Source organism: Helianthus annuus, chromosome 12, assembly GCF_002127325.2.
Source record: "Helianthus annuus cultivar XRQ/B chromosome 12, HanXRQr2.0-SUNRISE, whole genome shotgun sequence".
Taxonomy (NCBI): domain Eukaryota; kingdom Viridiplantae; phylum Streptophyta; class Magnoliopsida; order Asterales; family Asteraceae; genus Helianthus; species Helianthus annuus.
Window position 1 is genome coordinate 161446254 of NC_035444.2, and position 25075 is coordinate 161471328.

At 37.3% G+C, this 25075-nt stretch overlaps 1 long non-coding RNA gene across 7 annotated transcripts; it reads left to right on the forward strand.

Annotated features, from left to right (window-relative positions):
- The first annotated feature begins 4811 nt into the window (after positions 1-4811).
- LOC110896192 lies at positions 4812-8224 on the forward strand. Of its 7 annotated transcripts, none has more exons than XR_002567774.2 (9): positions 4812-5039; positions 5153-5207; positions 5497-5569; positions 5760-5901; positions 5980-6077; positions 6355-6420; positions 7446-7628; positions 7718-7960; positions 8042-8164. It is a non-coding gene; the product is annotated as an uncharacterized LOC110896192 (long non-coding RNA). The 7 variants fall into 7 exon arrangements; XR_002567773.2 differs by having other exon boundaries at positions 7461-7628; XR_002567776.2 differs by having other exon boundaries at positions 7471-7628.
- Positions 8225-25075: the final 16851 nt, after the last annotated feature.

Consider the following 25075-nt stretch of genomic DNA (forward strand, 5'->3'; position numbering starts at 1 on the left):
ACGCCAGTGCTAAAACCTACGTAAAGCCTACGTACTATTGTCCTCGGTTTGGGAAGGACACCAGTGTTAGAACCTACGTAAAACCTACGTACTAATGTCCTCGGTTTGGGAAGGACACCAGTGTTAAACCTATGTAAAACCTACATACTACTGTCCTCGGTTTGGGAAGGACACCAGCGCTAAACCTACGTACACTATACGTACTACTGTCCTCGGATTGGGAAGGGCACTTACGTAAAACCTACGTAAACTCATACTTACCACTGTCCTTGGATTGGGAAGGACACCTATAGATATAACTGGTCTAGTACATACAACATGGGAAGCCCCCACTTATTATTGTAATGGTTTGGAAACAAAGATACTGGGTAACGCATGGTTATGAAAATGTTGGATCGTCGTTGACCCTGAATGAGTCGATCAGAAGAGTCGTTTATCTAATTCAAAGGCGGAATCGATGAATCAGATGCTCAAACTAAATATAATGCTTCTTGTATTAATTCTGACAATGTTTACAACCTGGAAGCAAAGCGGCAGCACTTCGTTACAAGTTCCGAGCTGTTTCAAATGAACTAACCATGCACCTATTTATAGTATTTCTGGTTCGCTTATGTGACCTGTCCTAAAAGCGAACCTGTTATGATGAGAGTGGTTCGCTTTTATGTACAATGTCCATAAAAGCGGACCTCAATGCTAATTCATCACATTTCATTTCTCGAACCTCGTGCACAAAATATTCTAACCTATCCTAATCTATTACATGATACAAGACGAAGTCAATAGACGTAGTGCACTAACAGACTCCCCCTCGGATATTGACGAAGTCTTCAGTGACCATTTTCTGTTATACCACCTCTTCAGTCTTGATCATCTTGCCATCTTGTTCAGATTGTAACAATGTAAGTAGCCTTCAATTTTTCTCTTTGATCATCTTCATCGTCAGCTGGCTCCCCCTCTCGTCAAGCTTTCGTACTTTTAGGGATCAACACCTAGCTTTCCAACTACAAGCTTTTCCTCACTTTCAGCTTGTCTTCAGACTCCCCCTTAGTCTCTGCTCTCGGGATCGTAGTCTGGATTTTTCCTGCAATTGCTCATACAAATGATAAGTATTTAACATTTTAAAAAACCATTAACCAGAAACCGTAATCTGGCTCTATCCAATTCTCTATATCACTTCCCCTATCAACAATCTTAACAGATTTTGACAATATAAAGAATCCAACTCCCCCACAAATTATCATTCAAGTTCAAGTTAATGACCTTGAAGATATCACAAATTTGTTTTTGAAGTTTTCTAGAAATTTCAAGTTTCAAATTAATGAACTTGTTTTATTTTCAGAAACACAATCAGCTTACTTAGATTTTGAAACTCAGCAACTCAGACATCGGTTGTTGAAAATAAAGCAGAAATCAAAATCTTTTTGTATTTTCTGAAAATATAAAGCAGTAAAGAAATATGTACAAACATATTTACAAGAAAATATTTTTGTTTTGAGTATGCGACAGAGGATCATATCAGTTTTTGACAAGTTACAAGTACCGTTGAGCTTAATTTCACTTTAAGAATTAAACAATTCACTTAGATTGTCGATATACTGATCCACTTAAATTTTCATACAAATTTCAACTAATTCAGGATACGATTAGATATTTTTAAGAACTTAAACTCATTCATGTGTCCCACCTCTTGAATATACTCCCGTATCCAGAATCCCAGATATTCAATCTTACAGGTGAGTATACCACAGATGATATATGTAAGGGGTTAGATGCGAAACCGTGAGAGCTCAGGTCAGAACTTCCGTTCAGCAGAGAGATGACGACTCGACTTTTGGTGTGTCCCCTTTAGAGGATCTTTTAGTTACAACAGCAGCGACTATCAATTTTATTGTTTCATCAGCTTGCTGAGGGCGATGCTGTGTTTCAAGCATTTGCAGAAAGTATTATTCGGGGACTAGGTCAGTACTTCCATACAGCAGAAGTCCCGGAATAATACCCCAGATATCACTGAGTATAAAGACCTAGTATCTCAGAATATGGGACCTTTCAAACGAGATTTCAGGGGTTACCTATATATTCAAGTAGTGTTCCCCACGAAATAAGTAAGTTTGAATTTAGGTTTATATCCCGAAAAAGTTTACTAAGTGTATAAAAACCTATCAACATATCATCAGTGAGACTGTTTAACACTATTTAATCATTACAATTCTTTAGCGTACTGTAACTATCTACTGATGTACTATCATTTCCTCTTTTTACACAACAACTCAAATTTTTGAATTTTATCATGTTTTTGTATTTTTCAAATTTTCTAATGTTTTTGTATTTTCTGACAATTTTTCTCCCCCTAAAATGCAAAACCATTAAAAGAAATTTGACAAACCGACACTGATAGCTTTGTCTCGCCATCCATGTTCTACTAACTGTGCACTGAATTGCAGAAAATCTACTATCATGTACCCCCATGATTTACAACCCATTGATTTTGACAGTTAGAAAACCGTTTTTCAATCTGTGACAGTAATCATGTTTGTTCAGCCATGAGGGTTTCGGCGTATTCAATCAACACATATTTTTGAAATTTTCTATTTTTGACAAAAATTAAAAACAAACATATTTTTGGTTTTTCAAATTTTAACAAACTAAAAACATATTTTTGGTTTTTAATTTTTCAAATTTTTAGGATTTTGAAATATTGTTTATTTATGTACAGAAAAACATATAAACTCCCTGTTCAACCAAACCAGGGTCCAGCAGCCTTCTCCTCCTCTTGGTGTGCCAGACTGCTCCAATCTTCAAATTTACAATCTTTAGAATTCTTGAGCACCTGCACATTAAACTAACTCAATTACTTGAACAATTTAGCCCAGGTCTGTTGAACCTTAGGCATTTCAACACAATATTCATTCAATGCTGGAAATTCTTTATCATTTTCCACAAAAAACTTTTCCAATTTTAACTTCAACTTTCTCATCTTTTACCAAATCAACATGTTTCTTAACAGACCATGTTTGACCTTTTGGTGTTCCTCGTTTGTAAAAATGTGAATCTTTTTGAGCACTTAGATTTTGAACAACAACTTTTGGTTTCCAAAACTCTTGGGGTTTTGTCATATCAACTGATGTTTTCCAACTTTGTATTGTTCTGAATCTGGGTGTGTGAGAATTCCAGGTCTGTCTTGAATCAAACCTGTTCGGGTTTGATTTCCAATTTTGATTCGAAGCAAACTTGTTTGTGTTGTACCACCAAGTTTGTTTTGAATCAGATCTGGTTGACCTTTGTTTCACATTCTCAGATTTTTGTTTCTCAGAATCAATCTTCTTGTTGTCAACATCCATAGGTTTTAGATTTGGACACTTGCGTGCAAGATGTCCTTTTTGATCACATTTGAAACATGTTCTCATGGACACATCTTTGACCTGTGGTTGTTGCTTTCTCTTTTGTGCCTCAAACTCAGCATTAGACTGTCTCATTTTGAGTTCTTTTTCTTCAGCTAAACTGTTTCCTTGAACAAAACTCAATTTAGCCTGCTAATTTGGCACTTCATTTTTCTTTCGATTCTATTTCTTTTTATAACCCAACCCAACCTTCATGTTTTTCCTTTTGAAACCAGGTTTGTTATACGAACCTTTACGACTCTTACCAACAGACTTTGAGATTTAAGACTTCTCAATCTCAACCATTTTGAAAACTTTGTCAATCTTTTCTGAAATCACATTCTGAATCGGGAATACAACATCTAAGAATAATTTGTCTGATCCAATCATGGTATAAACCAATCCTTTTGAATCATCATTCAAATTTTTCTCGGATTTTGTGTTTTTCAGATATTCGTCATGAAAATTTCCTTCATTTTCATCTTGTGATTCAGATTTACCTGTATCAACCGACTCTTCTTTGAAAACACTTTCAACAACTTTATCAACCACCCCTGAATCACTGATATCATCAGGTTTGGTATAAATCACATCAATGTTATCGGGTAACTGATCAACCATGTTGATTACTTTTTCCACTTTCTCGCTATCATAGAATGTATAATTATTCTCCAACGGTGGTGAAACACTACAACAAAAATGGCTTTTTAGGACCTTTTCTGTGGGACGCTTGTAAAAGAGGGTCCTAAAAAACTATTTAATAGGACTAATGAACTTTTAGAGTCCTTTTATAATATACTCTACTAAACCGGTGTCCTAAAAAACTATTTAATAGGATGGATGATTTTTTGGGATCCTATTATCATATAACTTAATAGGACACTTTAAATGTAGATCCTAATAAAGTACTTTATAAGACATTTAATTGTTAGTGCCTCATTATGTGGTACTGTATTAGGACACTTGATCATCTGGCATCCTATTATAACATAACTTAATAGGACACTTGACACTTGGCTCTTATAACTTCATACTTTATAGGACGCTTAATCATTGTGGTGTTATTGTAATACACCGTAATAGGACACTTGATATTTAAGTCATAAAACATTAGTTTTATATGACGCTTATTCGCTACAATTTTCTTCCCTCTTTGCCTCCTGCCTCCTTGAAGCCTGTTATAAAATTTCACTAAAAGTTCCTTTCCTTCCTTAAAGCCTTTTATTAAATTATAAATCTATTAATCTCAAACCTTGATTTCACTTTTATAAAATTATATTATAAATCTATTAAATCCCAATATTGGTTTCACTAAATTCTTTTTCCCTCTGAGCCTTTTATAAAATTTCACTAAAATTTTATATTTCCCTCCTAGAAGCCTTTTATAAATTTTCACTAAAAATTTATTTCCCTCTCAATTTATTAGTAATCCCACCTACGTTTTCACTTTTCAGCACAATTTAACATCTCTCCCCCTCCCAAATCAATTTCCCTCACTACAACCCTTTATCGATTTTGTCTCTCATTTGCATTTGCGCTTAAGAACTTCTGAGGTACAGTCGTCTCTACTTCGTCGTGGTATGTATCATTGACTTCTTTGCCCAATTGCACCACATCACCAATGACTGGTTGATTCTGTGTTGGCTAAACCATATGAAACAGGTTAGGGTTTTGGAATGAATTTCGTTGTCTACTAGAGTTAGATCGTATCATTTGATATTGCATGTTGTGTAGCTTTCTTAATTATGTTTACAATCAATTTTTTGTTTCACTAGAAAAAGGATACGGAAACCCTAGCCCTAGCCTGGGCTGCAAAATTTGCCACAACAGGTACGATTTTTTGTAAAAATTTTTGTTTGTTATGTGTTGGTGAAGGTGATGGATGACTCTCCATTGCTATTGAACGAAGGTCAAAATGTGTTTAAGTTTCATTATCACCGCATCTGTGAAAGCTATTTGGTGTTAAGAACAATTACAACGTTGTTTGGCTGATATATGTTGGGTAGCGGTGCAGCTTGTTGCCCGTTTACCTACTATCTCGATGTAATTCATAACATATTAAATATAAAAAGCTACAAGATTAACTAAAAAATGTTGTTTTTGTTGTGTGTTGTTGCAGCTGGTGTGGCTGATGATCACAATAACAAAGTGGATTAATTAGCATATATGATTTTCGATGTCAACAATAACAGGTGGATAGGCAAGTGAAATAATGAGTATTTCAAGAGATTATACCTCAGATGTATTGTTGTTTAGACACGGTCATCGATTGCAATTCTAGGCTTTCCGACCGAGAACCAATAAGATTGTCTACCCTATCAAGCTAATTTCATTATTACTTTTCTATAAGCTAATTAATTGCTCTCAACTCTAATAATATAGGTCAAATAGGTACTCTCTGTCGACTATCCAAGACCAGAGCTTGACAACACATCTGATTTCTTTGAGGCTACTTACTTGTCTTCAGCCTTCCGAACTTCCCCAATTTCATCTAAGCTATTAAACATTGTATTTGCTGGTGCAGGTAAAACCCTTTTATTTTATTTCAATACTTTCTTTTAGCTATCCCTGTTAAACCTAATCTTAACTTTTGCATATGCAGGTTGAGCTACAAGATGCTAAAGTGGGTTGTGACTTAGTATATGTGAATCTTTGGCCAATATTCAGTTGAAGTGCTGTCATTGGAATCTTTTGTATATGGTAATGAAAGTGTATTTCTTCAAAATTTTAACTTGGATGAACATTTTAAAAGAGTCGTTAAGGATTAGTCTTGTTTTGTGTCAAATTATATATCTGTTTTAAAGGTTCAGATGTTTTAAAGTCATAACTTGATGTTAAAATAAACAAAATCATATGATCAATAATTGTTATAATATAGGTAACAGGAGCAAGTCTTTGGATGTGCTACTACTTTGTATTATTTCGTGAACCATTGGTAAACTTAAATGCCATAATTCTCATGTTTATGCACTTGTAGGCAATAGTAATAGAGGAAGATGGCATGGATTCTATGGCTCATAGATTACTTTATGCAACAGTAAAGGTAAGTTTTCTTCTCATTGCCCTAATGTAACTATTAGTACAAACATCAAACATGAATAACAAATGTTGGAAATTCTTTTACAATTATCCAAATGAGTGGTGTTTGAAGTGATCTGTGGTATAATTGTTGCCCATAACTGCACCATGATGGGAGTTACGCCTATGGGTGCTAAACGGGTTAGGTTCGCGGGTTGGCGGGTTTAATTCGACCTGAACCCGAAAATTTTAGATGAACCCGAACCTGACCCGAACCCGAAAATCTTGTCATATATATGAACTCGAACACGACCCGAATATTAGTGGGTTGACCCGAACATGACCCGTACAACCCGAATTTTCAAATTTTTTATTTTTTTCGCAAATTAATATATTAAGATTAAAATTTTATTAAAAAAACACAAATGTTTATAGTAAAAATGCTTTTTAAATATAAAACTTAATGTCAAACTCGTCTTTTTAAGTTATAAAAATGCATTAAATACACATTCAAATAAATTTATGACATAAAATATATTGTAAAAAAACAAAATATAATATAAATGGGTTAAACGGGTCAACCCGTCAACCCAACCGGGTGACTCGAACCCGACCCATTTAGCCAAACGGTTTAGCAAGTTTAAGAGCTTGAGTGAGCTGATGATGAAGCTCTTCCATCCTCCTCTTGTTCTCCTCCATCCTTCGCTTATGGAGCTCGTCATAGCTTTCGTTTGAGAGCACCATTCTTGCTTCTCTCTTTGATGGAGAAAATGGAGGGTTTTACGAGATTTTGATTAGGGGTTTTCTCAGAGTTGACCGTTGGATTTATGTAAATTTAAGCACATAACAATTGATTTATTTGAACTACTGGAATTCTGCCCTATCGGTGTTACTCAAAATATTAACCGGACCCAAAACACAAAGTCTATCAACAGATGTTTTAGATCGATCGTATACTATAAAAGCAAATGTCATTAATAGTTCCAATATTATCGATACATGTATTCTTAGAGTTGATTTACATTCTGATGGTTGCAAATAATATTAAAGAAACCCAAACACTAGGTGTTCGCAGTGATTTAGCAAATTCTATAGAAAAGGAAAGAAAAAGAAAAAGAAAAAGAAAAAGAAATCAATGGATATCAGCGAGATATGGATGCAGAGTATATGCCTGGTTTTAATGTTGATGTTGAGCAAGATTATCAAGAAACTGCTACAAAAATCTCTAAAAAGGTACTAATATCAAATACGGATAGTAGTTAGTTCATTTTGCAATACTATGACTAGAGTTTAATAAATATTTGTTGAAAACTAAAATCTAGGTTGGAGATGAAGTTTTCCTCAAAAGCATTCTAAACTCTACCAAGACTCTAGCAAGAGGAAGGGTCGAGAGCTTGGACCCAAATGATCTAGTTGGTGGTATAGATTGGATCAGAATGGTGTGAGGTAAACGTTCAAGTACCAATAAAAAAAGATGAAAACTTGGTAAGACCATACGATTTATTTTCTACAATTTTTAAGATTGTATTGGTGCATCCATCGCATGGCCCTATCCATTCATCTCGGTATGTATTTGTTAAATTTGTGATACAAATAATTTTAATATCATGGAACGTAATGCTTATACATGGATGGTTTATTTGTAGGTAGTCCATGAGTATTGAGGACGCATGATGACTCAAGATTTTATGCTTCTTATTCTTTAATTGATTTTAATTTCTTTGCTAAATGTTAAGACTTTATGTTAGATAATGTTATAACTTATTTATGGGTAGTGTTTTTGTGATGAACGTGGTTATTTGAAATATAATGAAGTTTTATTTCTTTCATTAGTTGATGTTGTACAATAACTATTAGGATGTTATATGTTGATGGTCTGTTTATAAAATTGGTTTTATAATCTTATTTGGTATATTATGACCTTTTCTTGGTACTAAATTAGCTATAATGTTACATCATAAGGGTCTTATCAATTAATTTCTAAGGATGCTTGTAAGTGTATTAAAAGACTAAAAGTGTTTAAGCACATGTTAGAAGATTGTAAAAGTGTTCTAATATGTTTTTATTAGGACACTATTTTAGTTGTTCGAAGACATATTACGCGACCATAAAATTGGTTTCATAATCTTATTTGAGATGTTAGGACGCTTTTTTAGTTCTGAGACTTATTACGACCCCTTTACATGAAACACTTTTACCGTTGGTCCTAATAAATGAAAGGTCCTATAAAATAGCATTTTAGGACGCTTTTGCGTGTACTAAAAACCCAATTTTCTTGTAGTGGAACTTGATGATATTCAGACCCTATTCCCTTTTTGTTCTTTTCAGACTCTTTCTCATCGGGTTTGATGTTGAAAATACGTTCCAGAATATATGAAGACGAGTGATAGCTTTGCAATTTATTGACCAACTTTTCTTTGTCTGCCAATTCTTGTTTAAGTTTAGCAACATCATCAATATATTGGTTTAACACTCTTTGTTTATCTTCAAACCTAGCTTCAAGAAATTTAGTGTTTCTTTGACAAGCACACAATCTATCATCTAAACTTTTGACTTTACTTTTTAAAGTTTCATATGCTTCTTTTACAGTTTCATATGACAATTTCATTACATCATATTCTTTTTGCAACTCTTGAATTTTGATGTCTTTTGGAACACAGTCGTTGCAAACAGCTGAACACTTTTCTTTTAATAACTTGTTTTCTGTTTCAAGATCATCACATTTTTGTTTCAATTTTTCATTTTCTTGTTTCAAAAACTTTTCAGATTCAATCATTTCATAACATTTTTCTTTGAAAATTTGTTCCTTTTTAGTAAACTCAATGTCTCTGTTATTAAACTTTTCATCTTTCTCAATACAAGCACTGCACGTTTCCATGCATTTCTTGCATTGTTGTTCAGCTACATTTTCAATTTTATTAGAAGTATCAGTTTGAATAATTACCTCAGTGACTAACTCTGCGGTTTCCTTTGCTTTCTGAATCTGATCTTCTTCAGCCACTTGAGTTTTCTTTTCAACAATTTCCTCGGCTTTCTCTTCAACCTTCTTCACTTCATTCACCATCTTCTCGCTTTCAGACACAATTTCTTCAACAGTTTTCTTCTTCTTCTTCTCCAGACTAGCAAATATTACCTTCCGAATACCTTCTTCAACCTGCTCTTTGTACCTTGGAATCTCTCTAAGGCCTTTGCACCAAACACTCACAGTAGGTATAGCAGCAACTAATGCATCAAGATCAACTGTCTTCGGATCAACCGTCGGATTTCCTTGAGGATCAACATAGCATTCTTTTTCTTTGCTCCACCTTCCTGCTCGTGTTGCTTCTTTGTGAGCATCATATACATCATCCAATCTTAGACGTGCATGTCTTTCTTCACGAGTAAGTGTTATTTCAGCAGTCATTGCCTTAACTTCCACTTCAGCAACCTCTTCGTCATGTTGACTCCAATCATAACCTTCATCATCATAAATGATTAAACCAGGTGATTTTGCCTCTATCAACCCCTCTTTCCAATCAAGAGTTTGAACCATAGATTCATACTCATCATCTATATTATCCACATTTTGATCACAAAATGACAAAGCAGCTCTCTTTTCTTTGGATGATACTCCATCAATTTGTTTTCTGATTGGCTGATCAGTGTTCTTGTGATATATTGCCTTTTTGTAATAATCCTCACGAAACGGATTTACACTTTCATCAGCTCTGTTGTTTGGACATTCTCTTTTGAAGTGACCTTTTTCCTTACATTTGAAGCAAGTTACTTTGTTCTTGTCAAAACCCATCTTCGTTTCCGGTCCTTCCAAACATCTTCTGCCAGTGATCTCCATGAACCGTTGTGCTCTTCGAATGACACTTGCCATGCACCAATGAATATCCATGAGTTCCATTTCTTCTGGATCCACCTGATCGTAATCCTCTTATGTCATGTTAGGATTTCCGATCTTTCCTGCAATTAACCCTTCGTAAGATACCAGAATGGAGGCTAAGAAACTCATATGCTGTTGAGCAAATTCATTGTTTAGCAATGGAGAGTTCTTCCAATCAGAGTTGGAATTTGCATTTGATGATCCAGATGCAGATGATGCATGATATCCCGGATCATAACTTGAAGATGTATTCTTTGATGTGTCACTGGTCTTTTCTGCCGTAAAACCCGTTTTGATTCTTGGAGACTCATTGATTCTTGAAGACTCATTGTTTTGTAACAACCCTCTTTGATAGTACAAACCAACATTTTGTTGATAGTTAGAACTTGACATCTTGTTTTGTTTTTGAATCAACAGATCATGCCCCTCTATCTTCTCTATCAATTGATCCAATGTCAGTTTGTCAAAATTAGCATCATTTTTCAACACAATCACGTATGTTTTCCAATCATCTTCATGAGGTAAAGCTTCAACCAGTTTATCTACCATCTCTTCTCTTTCTTTGTTAATTTCGAATCTCTCCAACTCAATCTTTAAGTGACAAAAACGTTCAATCATTTGACGAACTGTTTCATTCTTCATGCAGCTAAACATGTCAAACTCCTTTTTCAACAACAAAATTTTGTTTTTCTTGATATCTTTCCCTCCTTCAGCTTTCACTTTTAATGCTTCCCAAATTGACTTAGATGTTTCACCATACTGAAGCAGTGAGAAAATATCCTCTCTGATAGATTGTTGAAGTAGAGTTTTCATTCTCAATTCTGTTGAATGTTCTCTCTTATCATCTGCTGTGAAATCTTTCAGTGTGATCAATTCACGTCTTTCATTCCTTGGTTTTACATATCCCAACGTCAAACAAATCCAGCTATCATACGCATAAGCTTGCATCCAATTTTCAAATCTTTCAAACCACCAATGATAATCTTCGATATTCATGAGCTTTGGTGGTCTTGTCTTTCTCTTTTTGAGTCTTCTTGAAGCTTTAACACGTCTTCATCAACGTAGACTCTCTCTTGTTTGAACAGAATCCCCGTGGATCTGTCTTCAGCTTCAGCTCCCCTTTTCGGTAAACTCTTCACCAAAATCCGACATCTTTAATCACCTGAAAGCAATGACCTGGAAGCAAACAAACAAACTTAATCAGTTTAAACAATATCAAGTAATTTGAAATACACTAAACTCGATTGTCGTGAAATGATCTTGACACTTGGATGAAATCAGATTGAACGAACGAGCGAAACCAGATTGGTCAAATAAGCGAACCAATAACTCTGACCGAATAAGCGAATCTCGATTGGACCAAATAAGCGAAACTACAATTGACTTGTTCGTTCAAGCGAACTAGATGATGTCGTTCGAGCGGACCAAGAGTGGATCAGAAAATGTCATTCGAGCGAACCGGAATTGTTTATACGAGCGGACCAGAATTGTTTATACGAGCGGACCAAGATTGTTCGTACGAGCGAACCTAAACTGTTCCAAAAGCGAACAGATCAAGCAAAACCCAAACACTTTTGAGCGGACCACTTGAACGAATTTATGTGTTTTCGAGCGGATCTGTCTGAAAAGCGGACCAAAACAGATTAATTTCGAGCGGATCTCCGATTCACTGTAAAAGCGGACCTACATTCGAAGGTTATTTCAACCATTTTTAATCCGAATTTTAACTCGAAACTTTCAAGGGTTTGTTATTGTCCACTAATACACGTCCTATGAAAAATTTGTCCGATTTTAACCGTAGAAACTTGTCCAATTCGAAAAAGAAGGTGTAGAAGACAGAAAACGGATCAAATTTGAGCTGAACTCTTCCTCCTGAGCTCTGATGCCACTTGTTGGATCGTCGTTGACCCTGAATGAGTCGATCAGAAGAGTTGTTTATCTAATTCAAAGGCGGAATCGATGAATCAGATGCTCAAACTAAATATAATGCTTCTTGTATTAATTCTGACAATGTTTACAACCTGGAAGCAAAGCGGCAGCACTTCGTTACAAGTTCCGAGCTGTTTCAAATGAACTAACCATGCACCTATTTATAGTATTTCTGGTTCGCTTATGTGACCTGTCCTAAAAGCGAACCTGTTATGATGAGAGTGGTTCGCTTTTATGTACAATGTCCATAAGAGCGGACCTCAATGCTAATTCATCACATTTCGTTTCTCGAACCTCGTGCACAAAATATTCTAACCTATCCTAATCTATTACATGATACAAGACGAAGTCAATAGACGTAGTGCACTAACAGAAAAGAACTTACAATTTCTGAAACGAACTCAATAACTGATCACTCAACTGTGAACTCACTCAACTTTGTTGTTGACTCTCTGTTACATGCCTTGCAGGTCGTTAGGTATCTACGGAGCTTGCATGGGAGTGGAGAAGAGTCATTGTGGGACATGGACAGTTGTGTGCCATGCTAAACATTGAAACGTTTAAACTTATGATTTGATTTTATACTTTATGCTTCCGCTTACAACTTAAACTATGTTTTGTTTGGACACCAATTGTATTGTGTTGGATTTTATAACTACTTACATGCTTGTTCAATATGATTGGTGGTTCGATCCTGGTCATGTCACGCCTCCAAGCAGTGATACTCCGCGTGTGGATTTTGGGGGTGTGACAGCATCCACTTTCGGACACGGCACGTGTCTGGTGGACACGGCCCCGTGTCAAGTCTTCTGTTCTTGCTATTTTGTGGTTTTGGATGTGAATTGGGGCTTGGCGAGTTGCGCCAATTCTTTCTTCTCTAAATTTATGTTGGTTTTTGTTGTCTTTTTGCTCCATTTGCACATTTAAGCTCTTTTTACCCAGTAAATTAAAAAGGAACAAATAACCAAGCTTTTTTCAACATTACTATTCAAAAAGGGTTGATTTTACGCCGTATTTGATATAATTTATATGTTGTATTTTAAGCACATCAAATACCCCACACTTGAATTTTTGCTTGTCCTCAAGCAAAACTCTATTACGTGGCTTACACACCAAAACGGAATAGGTAGAAGAGAAGGTTTTGGTCTCGTATTTAGAGTGTCGGGAATCCAAGTTCTAAATTTATTTTGTTTTTATTTTATTTACAATCTTATTCGTCATGATTTATCTAAAACACAAGTTAAGAAAAATTATTACTTTGGGCAAAACATGCCTTTATAAATTCCATTTAGTTATATACAAATTTACACTTCCTCACAAGTGGTCACTCAACACTCGACCGATGATGTATTAAGTGAAAACGCTCGTGCCCGTTTTTGGAACTTACTCCTACCATAGGCTTGACAATTGATCAAACCTCCACCTTTTGACGTTAAATCCTTTATATATATCAAGAGGGATTTTGAAGGGTAGGTGGTGTTCGGGTTTGGTATGTTTTATTGGAAAAGGGGGAAAACGTAAAATATTGGTTTTTCTATTGCTTCGTGGCTTAGCAAAAAATACTTTGGCATATTTTTTCTGATTTTTCTAATTTTTTTTTGGTTTTCAAAGTTGAAACTGAGCCATAATCGTAAGTTCATAACCGATAGGTTTACAAACTAAAAGATAAAAAAAATGAAAAGGTTTACTTTTGTCGGTTTGTAAATGAAAAGGTTTTTAAGGTTTAAAGGGTTTAACTAGGGGGATGTTTTTGGATAAATCAAAGAAAAATAAAGGTTTTTGTTTTGAAAAATGGTTTGATCCTAATGCCTCTCTCATTTACTTACTTGGTTTTTGTCGGTAAGACTTGGAACGCATCGCATTGTCAAGTTCTAGATTCATGAGAACCAAACGGGCTATTCACACAATAAACAAAAATTGAGCAATTAGTATAGATGTGTATTTGTATGCTCGGTAATGGCTCAAAACTCACTTTTGTGGGAAAATGGTTGTCGTGCAAAAATGTATATATAATCAAATTTTACAAAGATTTGTCATGCCTATTTTCGTAATTTTCTAGATTGGTTCTTTTTATCACGACGTTATCAGTTGTAAATTCGTAAAAAACATAATTTTTAGAACTTGTTTTACCCAACTAAACTAAGATAAGTAAAAAAATTGAAAAAGTATGAGGTGATTAGCGGTTCCAAGGTGAGTTTTGTGTAAGGCTTGATTTAGGACAAACGATTCAAGGTTTTTATTAACCCCCCCCCCACACACACACACTTAAATTACACATTGCCCTCAATGTGTCCCAAATAGGATTTATTTTGGTAAAATGTGTAAAAATTGTGAAAAAAGCCAAAAAATTTTGTTACTGGCACTTGCAGCACGGGGGCGTGCTATGGGGACACGACCCCGTGTCCAAAGTGCCAGTAACAATTTTGAATCAGAAGACTTACAGTGGGGTGGCCACAGGGGCGTGCTGGGTGAGCACGACTCGTGCCACCTTCTAGACAGAAATTTTTTAACAACAGTAAGTTGGGCACGGGGGCATGCTGGGTAAGCACGGCCCCGTGCTGCAGCCACTGTTTTTGCAGTTTATGAGTCGGGAGGCCTCTGATTTACGTGCATGGGTTCCATTTTTCATCATCGATCAGGTGTTTCCACTTTGTTTAACACATTTATTTAAATAACCACCATCCAATCCTCCATTTCATAAAAAATAAAAACAACTACAAGAAAATAAAAATTACAACTCTACATAAAACTAAGATAACTACAACCCTACATAAAACTAAGATAGATAGATAGGATCTTGAGAGTGCCTCTCCCAGATCATTTTTAAACAACCCTAAAGCTACGTTCCTAGATCTACGAAAGTGCGGAAATCATCAAAAGGGTACATGAAAGATAAGTAGGATCCAAGTGATTCTTTCTTGTCTATCATTTTTATTTTTATTTTATTTTCTGTTTTTATCCTTTTATTAGTTTAAAAATCTTTTCCAAAAGTTTGGTTCGATTAGACGTTGACGATAAGCCGGTACTAAAAGCTCTTGTGTCATTGGCCGACCTCGGTATCTTACCATCACTATACTACGTCCGCGATGGGTATACTTGCCCTAGCGTGTGTGTAGAGTTATAGTGGAATATCGTGTTTTGTAAATTTAAAGCTTGAAATCGGCGAGTAAAAAGAGCTAAAAATATAACTAAAAATATAGACACCCGCACACACGTCATATCACTAACCCATATTAATTTTCTCAGTTAAATGTATGCGTTATTGTCACACCCCAACCGATGGCGGAAACATCTGGGTGCGGCATTAGGCGTTCAGATTGTTCATGAGAATTCCATAACACTAATAGTTCAATATAGATTAAGTAGATTTCATAAAATATCCGTCCAAATCAAACCTCCAATACAAATATCAATTTACCTAACACCTCAATCATTGTTCAAAGATTCTAGATTAACTAAGTGACGTTTCTAGGCATCATCCTAGTTTGATTCCTGTATTCAAGCATTCTATCAGCCTGCAACATATATTAAAATACAATCAGTATAAAATGTACTGGCGAGTATACAAGTTTGAATAATAGCATAATAGATTAAAAGTCTCATATCCATATGTAAGTGTAACAAAATAGTTTCAGCCATGCTAGTGTTCGCAGTCCAACAAGTGATAGCCCAAGTATCCCGATGCTTTGTTATTTTCCCAAGTCTCAAGGAAAACTAGATCCCTCCTAACAATACCCTCGAGATTAATGGGGAGGTGCATCTCCTATAGCACTACTATTGTTAAGGCGGAACTACACACCCTGGATTAAACGTCCACATAGCACAAATAGAATACAAGAATCACAATTTTCACATACACATATGATATAGAGTTTACTTTACAAAAGTCTCAAGTATCGTAGTTTAATAGAATACATGTTACATCCCAAAATTTAAAAAAAAGGGATCGAGTATACTCACAGTGATTGCTTAACAGGTTAACCAGGTTGTCCATATCTCGTTCCTAAACTTGTGAAGTTTCTAAGTTTCTGTTTAAACAACGACGACATGGTACGTATTGAGACAACGGTAAACACACCAGTGTACAGCCGATCTGATCGGGTGGGAATCACCCCAGTCCCTTCAGTCGTCCGTTCGTGAAAGTGCTTATGTAAGAATTCATACTCCGGTCATCTTCTCCGGCAACAATCCTTCTCCAAACCAACTCTTAGACTACTTGTCAAGTCTATACTCCGTTTAGATCCAGATCTCACCGTTTTAGGTGAAAGTTTTAGAAAAAGATGAGGATAAACATAAGTTTTAGTTGAAAAAGTATAGATTTAGTTGAGATTTAGTGTAAAAACACATGAAATTCCTTAGATCTGAGCTATATCTTGAACGGAATGACATCACTCAACAGTTTGTAAAAACCGCCATGGTGACGTCACCCTCAAGGGCTCAAATCTCAGAGATTTCACGGTGAAAAGTGGAATTTCAAAGGAGAATCATGTAGAGAATAACGTGTAGATCAAGGATGTACAAGAATCTAGTGTAAAACGTACCGGAATCGCTGAGAAATGGAAGAAAAGAGGAGTGCGTGCATCTAGTCAAGTGAGGCTGTCACATCAGTGAGAATGGTGATGTGACAGGCCTATTTATAGTGTTAAAGTGAGTGAAGGCGGTGTGCAACGGATCAGATGGAGGCTCGGTCGAATGGCCATCCGATCGGATTGCCTTTCGGCCAATCCCATCTTTTCCGTTTAACCATCTTTGATTCGTTTCGCGAGTTAGTGTAGGATTGTTTTACCGACCAAACGAGTCGTTCAGAAGAGTTTTTGCTCAATACGAGAGACAGAAACAAACGTATCGAGTTAATTCAGCTTGCAATTCACTTTAAACTGTCTTTTGATTGATTTGACAAAGATTTACAACGAGTAGACACTTCGGTAGCAATTCGGCACTGAAACCGGAAAGTTACACATGAAAACTCAAGGCAGGTATTTATAGGCTGACTATTTCGTACGAACATGCTCACACGAAATCAGTTTCACACGAAATGACTATTTCGTTCGAAATCACCAGTTGATTTTGTGCGAAATGACAGTTAGTTATTTCGTGCGAAATACCCACTAAATACATGTTTGACATTTTTCTCGTACTACGTGCCCTGATCTATCTATTCTAATACAAAACTCGATACAAGAGGAAGTCGACAGACATATGCACTGATGCGTGTTGGTGTGTATATAATTTTAATATATATTTAAGCCCCTTTTTACACTTTTAGCCAAGTTTTAAATTTATAAAACACGATATTTACTAACACTAAACACACATATGGGCAAGTGCACCCATCATAGACGTAGTATAGTGTTGGTAAGATACCGAGGTCGTCCAAGGACACAAGAGCTTTTAATACCGGTTTATCCTCAACGTCTAATCAAATCAAAAAGTGAGAAAAATGTTTTAAACTAAGAAAAATAAAAACTAACTAAATGCTGAAAAATAAAATAAAATAAAAACAGATAGACAAGATGAATCACTTGGATCCGACACGTGTGTTAGTATAACCTTTGATTATTTTCGCACTTTTGCACTTGTTTAAGAGATTATCTTAGTTATTGTAGTAGGCCCCTCTTTTGAAGGCGACGTTACCCTCAACCCAGTAGTTTGAGTCAGCAAGGATACAATCCTAAAGGGTCGGATTATTGAAAGATAATGAATTAAGTTATTAATGCAAATTGTGGTAGGCCCCGCTTTTGGCGGTGACGTTACCCTCGGCTAAGTAGTCTGAGTCAGCAGGGATACAGTCCTAAATAGCCGGGTTATAGTATTAATAGTAGTTAACTTATGAGGGGGTCAAAGAGTTTGGATCCCCGCCATCCAATACCTATGGGCATTGAAGGAGATCCTACTAAATTTGACCCAGGTCCCAAGCAGGACCTCTAAACGCTGAACAAGGGCAAGACCCTTACCAAACCATTCCCTTAACCCCTGACCAGGTAGCCAACATACCTCCATATAGACCGTGGAGATATGAATGGTGAAAATCTTTTATTTTATATAGACAGTAAAATAATGCCAAGACACCACGGACAAACGATAAGGAAAGATCACCTTCAACATAAGTAACTAGTTATTAAAGTCATTAATACAAAACCAAATAAAAAGTGCAAAAGATTAAAAGTAAAAAGTATTATACTAAACACTTGTCTTCACCAAGTGATGTAAGAGACTTAGGCAAACATGGCCTTGATTGTCAAGAACTCTTACGATCAATCTTGGATCCCGAGACGACTCACACACTCTACGATGGACAATGGATGATGGTGGTGGATGATGGTGTTATGGTGGTGGTGGGTGGTGGATGAAGTGTGAGAGAGGTGGTGTGCCAAGGGATGAAATGGAATGAAGCCAAGCACCCCTATCTATAGGCTGAACAGAAGGCTGGGCACGGCCCCGTGTCCGCTGGACACGCCCCCGTGCCCGTCTGACATTCTCTCTCTTCATTAATTGTAATTCGCAATTACAATTAATGCGCCTGCTGTACTTTCACCACGCCCCCGTGCCCGCTGGACACGGCCCCGTGGTGGGCAATGGAAGCTTCTACTGGTTTGTCTTTTCTGCTGCTTCCTGGGCACGCCCCCGTGTTCGCTGGACACGGGGCGTGTTCAGTCTCTGTTTTCTCTTCTTTGCCTTGGGAGGTGCCGTTGAGGGTCCGGGCAGTCTACTTTTGTTCCTTTTCTTGTATTTATGCTAGAATTAGTTGTCTTTTTGCTTCTTTTGTGATTTTGAGCTCATTTCGTCCTGAAAATACAAAAGGAAGACAAAAACACTCTTTTTCCAACATTAGTACTTAAAAAGGGTTAGTTTTATGCCTTAATTGATGTGATTTATATGTTGCATTTTACACACATCAAATACCCCCACACTTGAACTTTTGCTTGTCCTCAAGCAAAACTCTTTAAATGTGGCTTACACTCCCAAATGGAATAGGTAGAAGAGAAAGTTTTTAGCTTGTCCTAGAGTGTCGGGAATCCAAGGTCTTTGTAAGTTTTATTTTTATTTATTTACAATCCTATTCGTTATGATTTATTTTGAACGTTTCATAAGATAAATTACTTATTTGGGCATAGCATGCCTTATTAAAATTCCATTTATATACAAGTTCACATACCTCACGGGGAATCACTCAACACTCGGCCGAAGGTGTATATTTTTAGTGAATCACTCGAGAGCGGCATGGAACTTACGCCTTCCATAGGCTTGCCAAGCAATCAATCCTCCTCCTTTTTAACTTTTTACCTTTGTAAATATCAAGAGGACTTTTGGGGTGAAAGGTTAGGCTTGGGTTAAAGGTGGGTGGTTTGTGTTAGTGGTTAGTAAAAGGGCGAAAATCGTAAAAAGCGTCGGTTTTCGTAAAATACCTTGTCTTTAGCGACTTTTTATTTTGAAGTATTTCTCCAAACAAGCTTTTATATAGCTTTTGTTTGTTTTTGACTTCATCATTTTTTTTTCATCTCATAAAAAGGCGAGTTTACAAAGAACCGAGCTTGTTACTAAAATAAAGGGTGAAAAATAAAAAGGGTTTTTTGTGGGTAAAAAGAGTTTTGAGGTAATGAAATGAAAGGTTTAGGCTCAAAGGGGCTATCTAGGGGGATTTTGGGTAGGTGGTAAAAAAAATGAAAAATAATGGTTTTGAAAGAAAAATGGTTAGTCCTAATGCCTCCATCATTTACTTACTTGGGTTTAAGTTGGTAAGGACCGGGAATGTATTGTTGTGGCAAGTTCTAGATTTGTAAGAACCAAGCGGCTATTCACACAAGAAACGAAAAATGAGCATTTAGTCTAAATATGTATATTTTTATGCTCAATAAAGGCTCAAACCTCACTTTTGTGAGAATGGGTTTTTAATGTGATCAAGTATATATAATCGAATTTTTAACTAGACTTGTTATGCCGTTTTATAATTTTCTTATGTTGGTTCTTTGTTATCACGACGCTATCGGTTGTAAACTTGTAAAAAATATAACCTTTTTAGAACTTGTTATTCCCAACTTAAACTAAGACAAGTAAATAAAAAAAATGAAAAAGTTTTTGAAAAAATTTGGGGTGTTTAGCGGTTCCAATAGAGTTTTGTGTAAGGCTTGTGTTTAGGATTTGCAAAATTCAAGGTTTTAGCATCCCCCCCACACTTAAATTACACATTGTCCTCAATGTGTCCAAAAATAAGGTTTTTGGTTGATTAGGATGTGTAAAAGTGGTTTAAAAAGCAAAGATTTTTGTTACTGGCATCCTGGACACGGCCCCGTGGTGACCGGGCACGGCCCCGTGGTCAAGTGCCAGTAACAAAAGTTAGAGAATTGAAACAGAAGCCTGGACACGGGGGCGTGTCCGCTGAACACGGCCCGTGTCCAGTTACCTGAACTGGGTGTTTTTCTGCAGGGGGCTCAGCACGGGGCCGTGTTGGTTGGGCACGACCCGTGTTGAGCCTTCTGTGATGGAGATTTGTGTCGGGTTGCTCTGTTCTTTGTGCATGGTTCCATTTTTCTCGTTCCCTTTTTCATCCATTACCACCATGAGTTTGTTTTATTCGCAAAACAACCATCAATCTTAAAAACCATCATAATATTGCAAACATAGAGAGATATTACATTAAGTTAAAGATGAAAGTACATAAATATTAAACTATGGAGTTCTAGCCCTATGTTTTATTTTAATTTAGCAAAATTTCCAAGAAACTACTAATCTTGGTTAGATAAGGCTTTTTAGAACTCCTTCTTCCGGGTGTGGTTCTCCTCATATGTCGACGAGCCACTCCTCTTCCTCCCTTGGAAGGAGAAAAGAGGGCTCATTTGCATTAGTTTGAGGAGTTGCAACTTCCGCTGGAATTTCTTGTGGGTTTTCCATGGGAGGTTCTGCGGGAAAGTCTTCCCACCCGGTAGGGTTGTTAACCCCGAGTGCCAAGTTCCAGTCTTGTTGTGGAAGGACTGGTTCCATAGGAGGTGCTACCAGAATGTTTAACCTTTGGTGCAAAAGGTTAATCTCTTGGAAGCTGCTTTCAAGTCCCATCGTAAGATCGTTAATACGGTCAATGAGGACCTCCTCTACTGACGTCATTTCGTCGAGAGCTTCCCTCAGTGCTATCACATAGTGCACAAGTGTAGCTTCAACGGAGGGCCTTCTTCCCCTTCGGCTGTTTGAGGAATGAACGGATGATGTTTCACTGTTCTCACTCGCCATTCTACGAAAAATAAACCAAAAGCAGTTTATATGACGAAACAGTTTCTGGACACGGCCCCGTGCTCCCTGAGCACGGCCCCGTGTTCATCTTTCTGCAGAATTTTGGAGCAAGGAATCTTGGGTTTTTAAGTTATTTCCTGAATTTATGTAGACTTTTCGGCAATAAATAACTTTAAACAATGTTACACAACATGTTTTTACCAAGATTCCATGATCAAAACTCATTGTTTCCTACCACAAAGGTTGAAGAATTCAAACTTTTCATGGTAGTTCTTGAAGAAAGATGAAAAAGAAGGAAATGTCTAGAAGAGGAAAGGACAAGATGGGTTGTTGGAAACTTCTTTTAGACTTACCTAGGATTGTTTGAGAGAAGATTCCTTCAAATCTCTGTCCCAAGTTGGTCCAAATGTGCAGGATTTTTGGCTGCATTTATAGAAAACGACAGCCTTCTGGACACGGCCCCGTGTCCGCTGGACACGGCCCCGTGTGCAGATGAAATTCTGACACAGTTTGTCCGTATTCTGACGTTCTGATCAGAAGGGAATCTTTTGGTGGACACGGGGGCGTGTTGGCCGGGCACGGCCCCATGTCGGAAAGCTGTTTTATGAAGTTTTGTCTCTTACTAAGGAGTTAATTTATATCGGGTGGTTCTTGATTTGTTGGAACAACCCCAAAGTGCCTAAGATACCTTAATTGTCCTATACTAAGGCGAGAACGCAAGAGGTTATCGGTGAGGGTAATTCCTATTTTCATTCTAGGTGGACAAGTCCAACCCTTTTCCGGGCTCTCGTTAAAGAAGGTGTATGCCGAATCGCTCAGGTCTATGTATGCACCGAACGAAGTCGATGGGGAGTCCTTCACGGCACAATCGACACAGGGACGACTATCGTCCATGTCTTTTCTAGGTATGAAGGTATTTTCGGGAGCAACGAGGTTGTCGGAATGCGGTTCCAACATTTCCTCATGGTCATCATCTTGGGATGGATCTATAAAATCCTTCCTAAGTTCTTTTGACCAATTGAGAATTAGTTCTTCTAGTTGAAATAACTCGTCAAGGAGCATTTCTCATAGAATATCTGGCTGGGCGCATTCGAGGGAGAGATAGTGCTTATTTTTACTTTCGCCCCTCTTAAGGTTACAAGGAATCGGTGGGTCTATATAGTGGGGCCTATAATTGAGAAAATAACATTTTAATTCCTCATGTTCGCCTCTACATAGTCGACACCACAAACCATAAGAGTGCCGAAAGTAAAAAGAATTACTATCACTCATGTTTGTGTCAGAAATTACCAACCGCCGGGATCTAACGGTTCTGTTTTCAGTAACTGAATCTTGGGCACGGGGGCGTGTTGAGTGGACACGGCCCCGTGTTCAGCTTACTGTCTGACTTAAAACAGGATTGCCAGTTCCAATGATTGAGCACGGGGGCGTGTTCAGCAGGCACGGCCCCGTGTTGAGCTCTGCAGAAGCTAAAAATCTAAGAAAAAATCCTAAAAAATTAAAGAAAAATAAAAATATGATTAGGCCGTTGATTCCTAACTTTCTTAAAATCTTTGTGTCCCCGGCAACGGCGCCAAAAACTTGATGCGTGTTGGTGTGTATATAATTTTAATATATATTTAAGCCCCTTTTTACACTTTTAGCCAAGTTTTAAATTTATAAAACACGATATTTACTAACACTAAACACACATATGGGCAAGTGCACCCATCGTAGACGTAGTATAGTGTTGGTAAGATACCGAGGTCGTCCAAGGACACAAGAGCTTTTAATACCGGTTTATCCTCAACGTCTAATCAAATCAAAAAGTGAGAAAAATGTTTTAAACTAAGAAAAATAAAAACTAACTAAATGCTGAAAAATAAAATAAAAACAGATAGACAAGATGAATCACTTGGATCCGACACGTGTGTTAGTATAACCTTTGATTATTTTCGCACTTTTGCACTTGTTTAAGAGATTATCTTAGTTATTGTAGTAGGCCCCTCTTTTGAAGGCGACGTTACCCTCAACCCAGTAGTTTGAGTCAGCAAGGATACAATCCTAAAGGGTCGGATTATTGAAAGATAATGAATTAAGTTATTAATGCAAATTGTGGTAGGCCCCGCTTTTGGCGGTGACGTTACCCTCGGCTAAGTAGTCTGAGTCAGCAGGGATACAGTCCTAAATAGCCGGGTTATAGTATTAATAGTAGTTAACTTATGAGGGGGTCAAAGAGTTTGGATCCCCGCCATCCAATACCTATGGGCATTGAAGGAGATCCTACTAAATTTGACCCAGGTCCCAAGCAGGACCTCTAAACGCTGAACAAGGGCAAGACCCTTACCAAACCGTTCCCTTAACCCCCGACCAGGTAGCCAACATACCTCCATATAGACCGTGGAGATATGAATGGTGAAAATCTTTTATTTTATATAGACAGTAAAATAATGCCAAGACACCACGGACAAACGATAAGGAAAGATCACCTTCAACATAAGTAACTAGTTATTAAAGTCATTAATACAAAACCAAATAAAAAGTGCAAAAGACTAAAAGTAAAAAGTATTATACTAAACACTTGTCTTCACCAAGTGATGTAAGAGACTTAGGCAAACATGGCCTTGATTGTCAAGAACTCTTACGATCAATCTTGGATCCCGAGACGACTCACACACTCTACGATGGACAATGGATGATGGTGGTGGATGATGGTGTTATGGTGGTGGTGGGTGGTGGATGAAGTGTGAGAGAGGTGGTGTGCCAAGGGATGAAATGGAATGAAGCCAAGCACCCCTATCTATAGGCTGAACAGAAGGCTGGGCACGGCCCCGTGTCCGCTGGACACGCCCCCGTGCCCGTCTGACATTCTCTCTCTTCATTAATTGTAATTCGCAATTACAATTAATGCGCCTGCTGTACTTTCACCACGCCCCCGTGCCCGCTGGACACGGCCCCGTGGTGGGCAATGGAAGCTTCTACTGGTTTGTCTTTTCTGCTGCTTCCTGGGGCACGCCCCCGTGTTCGCTGGACACGGGGCGTGTTCAGTCTCTGTTTTCTCTTCTTTGCCTTGGGAGGTGCCGTTGAGGGTCTGGGCAGTCTACTTTTGTTCCTTTTCTTGTATTTATGCTAGAATTAGTTGTCTTTTTGCTTCTTTTGTGATTTTGAGCTCATTTCGTCCTGAAAATACAAAAGGAAGACAAAAACACTCTTTTTCCAACATTAGTACTTAAAAAGGGTTAGTTTTATGCCTTAATTGATGTGATTTATATGTTGCATTTTACACACATCAGCACCAACAGACTCCCCCTCGGATGTTGACGAGTCTTCAGTGTCGAGTCTTCAACGTCTTCAGTCTTTATTAGTCTTCTCTGCTCTCTCTGAAGTCTCTGACAGTGTAAAACATCCTCAGTCTTCTCTCTTCTTTCTCTCTTTTATCCCAAAATCTGTAACTGGCTCTTACATTCTCTTGATCAGATCTCTTGATTCCTTAAGTTCATCAACATCAGCAACTAGCATGGTGTTCATTTTCAGGATTAGAACTTGGCTCTCATAAAATCACAGGATCCTCGGGAATTGGAACCTGGCTATTTTCAATCTTCAAACCTACACATATCTCGACCTCACAATAAATTTCTCAAATTTAAATTTTGACATATTTATACACCACATGCAGATT